Here is a 9,431-nt window from a genome sequence, read left to right as displayed (position 1 = left end):
GGAGGACCTTGAGGACCACATGAGGCCTCAGGTTCCCCACCCCTGATTTAGACAGAGAAGAGAACAAGGTAATAGTATCATCATGGAATCCAAGGAGGAAGAGAACATCTAGAATGAGCAAAGGATCAACAGTATGACATGACAAAGAGAAATCAAGAAAGATGAGCACAGAAGAGAATCCATCGAATTTGGCAATAAGGAAGTCATTGGTAACCAGGGGAAAGCAATTTTAATAAAAGGGTAAGAACAGAAGTCAATTTGACTCTTAAGCATGGGAAACGAGAGAATAGTAAGGAAGTAGAGACTAGTGAGGGTACTTACAGAAGCTTAGCCATGAAAGGAAGGAGAGAAAGAGGATAGATAGTTGCTTGAGGTCTTTCTTTTTGTTCTCCTGTCTTTCTGATTGTTCCTTTTCAGTCTCCTAAAAGTAGGTTGATCCCAAGGCTCTAGCCTAGGCCTTCTTCTCTCATGTTGTGTATGTGTTTGTGTGTGTGTGCAAGTGTACACCCTATATATACCTATATATTTACATATACACAAATATACTTAAACACACATATATACACAAACATACAGATACTATATAGGCATATACATATACACATATATGCCTATATATCCATATACATGAACACACAATTCATCATCCACATATGCCTCATAGATAACACTCCATCTTTCATCTCCAACGCCTTTGTACCAGCTGTTCCTCAAGTCAGGAATTCCTAGTTTCCTTCAAACATCAGTTCAAATGTCACCTTTTATTTGAAGAACTTCCCACAACTGTTAGTAATTTCCCTACCCCAAAACTAACTTGCATCTATTATGTGTATGTCTATATATGTGTGTGTGTGTATGTTTGTACACATGCACATTGTGTCACTCTGATAGACTATAAACTTCTCAAGCACAGGGATTTTTTCACTTTTGTCTTTGTACCACCAACACATAGCTCAGTGTCTGGGAGGTAGCATTTAATAAATGTTTATTGATTAAGCCATTTATTAAATAATGAAAGGGTATCAAGGTGAAGAGAAGGGTTTGTTTGGGTTTTTAATTTTAGGATGGGAAGAAGTGAGCATATTTGTAGGCAGAAAGGAAAGGTTCATTAAAAGGTAAAATACCAAAGAGAAGAAATGATGAGAGGGAAGGGAGAAAATAATCAATAGAACAAAATCCCAGAGGAGATAAACGTTAATGGAGGAAAGAGCACACCAGAAAAGTAACTCGCTTTTGCAAAGAACCCTCTGGGACTTGAGGAAAGGAGGAAAGATGTTTGGGCAAAAACATAAAGAGGGTATAAGAAGCAAAAGAGGAGAAAGAAGACAACCTATCACAGGTGGCCTTAATTTTCTCATTGAAGTTGGAGACAAGGACATCTATGCAAAGAGAAGGGCCTATGGGGTAAAGTTAGGGGTATAAGGAAAAGGTTCTGAAAAGTTGATGTAAGTAGTGTGACAGGGAGCTTATCAGAGATCAATAAATAGATTGCTTGGTAGTAGTAATGCCCAGTAAGGTTAGATATCAGGAATGCATGGTCGACTCAAGTATGCAGTTTGGAGACTTCTTCCAACAACTCTGAATAACTTGATACTAGGAGAAAACTTAGATGGTTAAGAATTCTCATACAGACCGAACCTCAACTAACAGGATGTCCTGGTCCTCACTTAGATCTGCCACTGCTAATAATATTGCTTTGCTTTTGGTATTTTAATCAATCGTGGTTTTAAAAACTCATTTGTTCAATTATTCAATAAACACATTTATTCAGTCCTTACTATATGCAAGGCAAGAATGTCTTGGGCAAGATACTAGGTAGCTGGGATACAGTGACAAAAATGAAAAAAATCCATGCACTCAAGGAGTTTCCATTATACTGTGTAGCCCCATACCTTGAACAAGTATGTTAGAATTATCCACTGTTGGAACAAAATTATATGGTAAATGAAAAAAAAAAAGATTATCAGGGTAGAAACAATAGTCAATTAAGGAAGCCTGGAATCCAATGACGGAGGAGTCCATATTGTTGACATGACTGACTTTGATAACAATGAGGTCAAGACAGTGAGAGGAGGGAAATGAAGCCATGAAAGAGTGATCAACTGGGAAAGCAGAGACTTGAGAGACTGAAGGCCATGATGTGCGGAAGTAAAGTATAGAAGTGGGAGAGAGAAACAGAGGAATCAGAAAAGGAAACTTAGGACTTCAGAATCTTGATGGTTCAAGGGGAAGGGAGGCACTAAAAAAGGAAATTCCATGAATGAAAAGTATTATAATGACCTGCTTCTATTTGTTAGCACTTGGCAGGTAAAGGCTATTCAAAGTTAAATCATGTTTACTTTGAATTTGTATAACCAGCTGACAGCATTCTTTGAGGTTTATATTTATATTTATAGGAAGTGATTTTCACCTTTAAAAGCACTTCATTGCATCCTTCCCATCTCTAGGTCTTTGCACTGACAGTCCCTATCCCTAGAATTCCTCCTTCCTCGCCTCCTGGAATCCGTAAAGTCTCAACTCCAATGCTCCCTACAGCATGAGGTATTTTGTCCCCCAGCTGTTAATGTCCTCCCTCTACCAGCAGGTCATAACTACATGTAGTCTTCCCCTTTAGAATGTAAGCTCCTCGAGAACAGATACTTTGACTTTCACTCCAAGTGTCTAACACACTATCTGGTACATAGTAGGTGTTTAATAAATGTTTGTTGATTAACTGATATTTCTAATCTATTCTTAAAATGGATAAACATGACCCTTCACCTGACCTCCTTCTCCCTGCACTATGCTCACATTTGCCTTCTCATATATCAATCAGTCAACATTTATTTAGCACTTTCTAAGTATCAGACATTGTGCTGAATGCTGGGCACTAAAACTTAAATGACTTCACCAGTGTGGAAGGTGAGATCACATCTTTGCCACACCTAAGCAGACAGGCTGCACATGTTCCAAAATGTGGGACATTATCTGAAGGTCAGGCTTAGATAGACAAGTCCTCAGAAGACAAATACAACCCATCACAAGGTCTGTATCTGAAGCCTTTCAAATTTAGTCAGACCTCCTAGAATTTACCCTCCCCTGGCATAACCTTCACACCAAGACAAGAAATTAGCATAAGAGTTTAGCATTAAAGAAAAATCAAAATGATTGTCTACTACAAAAAAAGCTAAAGCATAAATCTTAGGTTGATTGGTTGTTTTTTTTTAAAGAAATCAACAACAGCAAAGTAGAATCTATGTGATTAACATTACAAAGAAAATAGGTTAGGAGTTAGGAGACTGGATTGTCCACAGTGGTTCTGTTTCTAATCTGCAATGTGACCCTAAGCAAGTCACAAACTCAATGTCTCAGTTTTGTCATCTGTTGATTGGAGAATCATATCCACCCTACTAGACAAGGCTCTTTTAAGGATAAAATGGAACAACAGATGCAAAAATTTAAAAGCACAAAAGAAATGAAAAGGATGATCATAATCCCTTCTTTTCCAGAAAGACATGTGGTAACTGTGATTGCAAAGGAAAAAAAGGACTTCTTTGCTGTAATTTTTGAAGTTACAATTAAATGTCAAAATACTACAGTGAGTTGATGCCTTTCCTTTGTAAAGTTCATTTTTAATGAAACTCTGGAAATGAAAGTAGTTTAGTTTCTGCTCAGTTGTTTCATTCTACTAACATAATAAATTGTTCTCAATGGAGATATACCCAAGATGGGCAGGCATGACTGAAATGATGTCTGCGTTGCTAGAGAGAGCAAGCACATCAGTGAGTTCACAGATCCATTACCAGACTGGCATAACCCAATAAAGTGTTTTCTATCTGAAATAAAGAAGTCTATTCCCATGGATATAATTTTGAAAACACAATCCAAACAGGGAAAGACTTCCTTATGGATTGAGGTAGGAAGAAAAGAACAGGAAACTAGAATAATGTCCACGGTTTACAAGGATACTGAACATAGAAAGAAAAACAGCGACCAAAAAAAGAGTAAAAAAGAAAATGGAGTTATGGCTAAACTGTGTAATTCCTGACTGTTTTTTATCTCTGAATATCTATACTTCCTGCAAATAATAGGGCAAATGCAACTGCCAATCCAATTTCTTTTGTAACTTCTCAAAAGGGGCCCCTAATCCAGGGTACAAATACCTCCATGGGTATGAGAACCTTGCCAATGCACTTTATCAGGCCCCCCCATACCATGCTTCATATTGAATATTCCCAAATTGGGAATATTTGGAAAATAAACATATTGTCCCAATGAAATATTCCAAAACTACAAGTGTTGATGAGAAAATTTGTGTATTGAAGAAAGAATTAAGAGGCTGGAGAAAGGGAAATATCGTTGTGATGCATTTGAAAAATTTGAAAGGGACAGTTTGAGGAAATATTTCCTATTGACCAAAACCAAATGAACTAGGTTTGGATATGAAACCCTTTTTAAATTGAGATACAAAAAAAATCAAGGACAACAATCCAGCAGATGAGCTAAATGACCTTTGAAATAATTAGAAACTCATTTCACTTCACATCAATGAAGTTATAATTTTTTTTGCTCAATCCTTAATGAAGCATATCCTATCCTTAGCAAACATGTGCTTGCAAGACTTTAATTTCATTTGCAATGTTTTTTCTCTGTGAACTAGGATGGTCAGTCCTACATGAATGTGTTATTACTTTTATCTCAAGTCTTCCTCCAAGTCAGTTATTATAGGCACTAATTTTCCAGGAATCTCAGGTTCCCAGTAGGAGGCTAGGTTGACTAGTAAGGATAGACATTCTCTATTCAGTTCAGGGGATTTATTATCAGAACAAACTTCTCCTATCCAGCATGCTCATATGTATGGAAGTGTGTAGGCACATACAACTTTACTATCAAATTCTATTACCTTATTTGGGAACTTCATTGTCAGAACTAATCCTACTAGGGACTACTAGGTGGTGCAATAAGTAGAGTACTGGCCCTGGAGTCAGAAGGACCTGCGTTCAAATCTGGCCTCAGACACTTAACACTGACTAGCCATGTGACCTTGGGCAAGTCACTTAACCCCAATTGCCTTGCCTTCCCCTCTCTAAAATAAAAAAAAAAGCCAAAAAAAGGACCAATCCTTCTCTCTTCATCTTTTAAGGAAATGAGTAATAGCTCATCACAGAAAGGCTGGAGACATTGCTGTGCTAGGGTAACAGACCAACCATGTTTATAGGTAACTCAACAAGTAGTCGATTTTTCCCAAAAGTTTTTAATCTTTTTTGTGTGATGCTCTCCTTTGAAAGTCTGAAGTCTTTAGAACTTCTAGAAACCATACCTATCCACCACCTTTCTATGCACACAAACTCAAGGGTAATTAATGCTTCAGCTTTGGCAACTATGAGACAAAATACACCTGGAGTTATATGACCTCAGATACTAGCAAGGTGGCCCTAGGCAAGTCATTTAACCACTCTATGCCTCAGTTTTCCCACCTATATAATGAGGTTTCCCACCTATATAATATCACCTGCTTCCCAGAGTTGCTGAGGATAAAATGATACAATATAGGTAAAGTATTTTCCCAACCTTAACATTCTATATAAATGCAAGTTGTCATTTTAATTACTGTAGTTGCTACTATCATCATCATTCCCTGGGGCTGAGCTGTGGGTTAATGAGGAAAAAATCATCTAACCCACTTTATTAGCCCCCCTCTCCCATACCATGTTTCATATTGAATACAAACATTCACCAAGACATTAGGGACAATAGACATCTTGCCCTAGGGTGTGTGTACCTACCCACCATATCCCCCTTTATCCCTCTTCTCTTACTCTGGGAACAACAGTCAGGGGAATGTTACCATTGATACTAAAAAGCATGTGATACTTTACTGTCCAAGGTTACAGGCACAGTCCCTGTGATTATCCAGACAAAAACTCTGTTCCTTGACCATGATTCCCCTAGATGGGTTGCTTTCTACTAAATAATAAGTTCAAAGAAGGCAGAGACTGTCTCAAGATTCCTAGGGCTAAGCACAGAACCTAGAATACAGTAGGCATTTAATAAATGCTTGTTAATGATCTGGTTAACTTTGATTTTGTATCTGTTACACTTTCAATTTATAATTAACATTCAATTCATTCATTTTACAACTGATAGGTTATCAAATAAGATACCTCAAAACCCAATATAAATGCTGGCTACCATTTAACCTTTTGATCTTTGTGTTTTCCTACTTCTGTTTTTCTTAATGAATTTGCAGGTCTTTGTGCTCTAAAACAAAGCCCTATTAATGGCTTATTTTGTTTCAATTCTTAAATAATACATTTTAATGATAAAACTTGCCAATAATAAAATAAACCTAGTCTCCTTTTTTACATATTATAGATTATTTTAAGTGACCCATTATGATTCTATAGTTTGTTTTTACACATTACAAACTCTAGAAAGTCTCCCTAAATCTTTACCTCTTACTGCTGTCTGAAAAGGAGCTTTGTGAAAAGACTTGGTGGAGCAGATTCTCAACAAGTTTTGACTATATTCTGGTGGCTGAGCTCCCTCTTGTGGTTTTAGAGTAGATAGCCTCAGGGAAGAGCCTACTGAAATTGACACCAATTTTCTTTTCCACATTTAGGGCTTTCCCCCAGGAGAAGTAGAATCTTTTACAGGCTATATAACAGGAGGGCAAAGAGGGTAATTATTGTGGGTAGTAAAGGCCATTAAAGGACAAAGGACAAACCTATCTTTCTACTGGCATAAAAAAAATTTTTTTGTCTATTTCTGAACATCATCCCTTCCATTAAGAGGACATTAAGGGGCGGCCAGGTAGCACAGCAAGTAAGAGCACCGGCTCCAGTGTTGAGAAGACCTGGAGATCGAATCCCGGGCTCAGACACTTAGCACCCACCCAGAAACACCTGGCCGTGTAACCTTGAGCAAGTTACTTAACCCCAATTGCTTAAAAAAAAAAAAAAAGAGGACATTAAGACATCAGAATCTGACTCAAAGAACAATATGGCCTAGGTAATAATGGTACAAAATCAAAGTTGCAACAACTGAAACATCAGTGAAATATTAAAGAGGAACTATTCATTCCAGTCGAATTGGTCTACCCTGATATTCAGCATAAATGACATCAAGCTTGTGTGCTTTTATATCACCCATGGCTAGAATACTTTCCCTTCTCACCCCCACCCTTTGGAACCCCCAAATCCCTCCCAGGCTCAGCCCAATCACTCCTCCTTACATAGCCTTTCTTGATGCCCTCAGTATTATTCCATCTTCCCATCGCTAACAAAATCAATTTGTATTTTGGGTATATAGCTTATCTATGAATAGGCTGTATACACCCCAGCACAACAGATGGAAACATGCATTTATTAAGTGATTACTATGTACCACGTACTACTATATGTTTTACAAATATTGTCTCATCTTAGTTCCAGGACCACTCTGGGAGGTAGGTACTGCTATTATCCCCATTTTACAGATGAGGAAACCAAAGTAGACAGAAGTTAGGTGATTTGCCTAGGATCACATAAGTAGTAAATGTGTGGAGCTGGATTTGAACTCAGGTTTGTCTGATTTCAAGCCAAGCACTTTATCCACTTTGTCATCTCTCTGCTTCATTAGCTTTCTGTAAGAGCCTTGAGGACAGAGAATAAAATCACTTTGGTTTTTCTATGACCCAGTGCCCAACAGAGCAGGCTTTTAATACTTATTGATTAAGCACACATCCTTTTGTTGCAGGAATTTCTTAGAGTATTGCTTTTAATAGCAGCCCTATGTCTAGAATCCAAATGCCCTACAGTATCTTCTGTTTTGTCTTTGGTATAGGGAAGCCAGCTTCCCTTAGATGAATAAATGAATAAAAAAACATATATTAAGCCTTCATTATGTCCCAAGTACTGGAGTACAAAAAAACAAGACACTCTGTGTTCTCTAGCAGCTCCCACTCTAACTTGGAGAGACAATTTGATTTAGGTGATAGAAGAAATATATAGACAAGTGATCTCTGAGGCTGGTTTGGTAACACAGAAGGGTTTCCCAAATCATCTCCAAGACTCACAAAATTCTCAAAACAAAATTCATCTTCATTTTCTTTAATTTTTAAAGCAAATCTGTCACTTTGAAGAAAGCAAAAGTGTTGCAAAACTAACTTTGAGTGTTGGTGTCATTATTCTCAAATAATTGAAAATGACTCAACATGCAGGGAAGGAAAAATAAAACGGCAGGGATGAGAGGGTGGAGGAGAGCATTACAACGTATGATTGTGCCATGAGTTGTCTAGCTTAAACTGATCATTTACCTCTGGATTCCTGAAATCATTTTTCAGTCACATCCAACTCTTTGTGATCCCATTTGGGGTTTTCTTGGCGAAGGTACTACAGTGGTTTTCCATTTCCTTCTCTAGTTCATTTTCCAAATGAGGTAACTGAGACAAATTGAGTTAAGTGACTTACCAAGGATCACACAGCTAGTAAGTGTCTGAAGTCAAATTTGACTAGTCTTCCTGACTCCAGGGACTCTATCCACTGCACCATCTAGCTGCACTCCTGAAGTCATTTAATTTACCTGCATGCCCATGAACCTGAAGCAAATTATATTTTATCCAAAAAAAAAAAACATCACCCATCAGCATAGCACCATATTAAATCAATCTAGTTTATGGAAATCCCACCTTCTAAAGTAGTAGTGTCAAATTCAAATAGAAATAGGGGCCACTAAACATGATCTCTGGGTCACATATTGTCTTAGGAAAAAACACACATGTAAACATCATCTGTTCTCTACTATGGGCAGGTAGGTGACTCAATGGATAGAGTGCAGGACCTGAAGCCACGAAGACTCATCTTTCTGAGTTCAAATCTGGCCTCAGACACTTACTAGCTGTGTGACCCTGGACAAGTCACTTAACCCTGTTTGCTTCAGTTTACTCATTGGCAAAATGAGCTGTAGGAGGAAATGGCAAACTGCTCTAGTATCTCTGTCAAGAAAACCTCAAATGGGGTCACAAAGGGTCAGATACAACCAAAAAAACAACAGAAAAATAGCATTCTCTATTGCAATTTATTTTGTTAAGATTTCCCAATTACATTTTAATCTTTATTCTACAGAAAGCCTTTCCCGATCCCTCTAATTCTAGTACCTTTGCTCTATTGACTCTTTAATAGTTATCTTATATGTAGTTTTCTCTCCCCATTAGATTGGGAGTCCCTCAAAGACAGAGACTGTGTTTTGTCTTTCTTTGAATCCCCAGAACTTAACACAGTGTCTAGCACATGGTAGATCTTAATAAATATTTACTGAATAACTGACATCTAAAACAATTTAGATTAGCAGTAGTGTAAATTCCCTATAGATCTGACTCAGTCTTCAAGAAACATGGAATTTTGGCACTGAAACATAGAGACAGACGGATGGATGGATGGATGGATGGATGGATGGATGGATGGATGGATGGA

General features: G+C 37.7%; 1 protein-coding gene across 1 annotated transcript in view; it reads right to left on the bottom strand.

The window, feature by feature from the left end:
* Positions 1-9,431, bottom strand: part of LOC138176013 (endosome/lysosome-associated apoptosis and autophagy regulator family member 2) — a 212,247-nt gene that overhangs the window by 17,067 nt on the left and 185,749 nt on the right. The gene's annotated exons all lie outside the window — the stretch shown is intronic.

The sequence above is a fragment of the Petaurus breviceps genome, unplaced genomic scaffold (assembly GCF_028583685.1).
Source record: "Petaurus breviceps papuanus isolate PSGF00001 unplaced genomic scaffold, PetGlider_PUasm1.0 80, whole genome shotgun sequence".
In the NCBI taxonomy this organism is placed as follows: Eukaryota; Metazoa; Chordata; class Mammalia; order Diprotodontia; family Petauridae; genus Petaurus; species Petaurus breviceps.
This window is presented reverse-complemented; position numbering and strand designations above follow the sequence as displayed.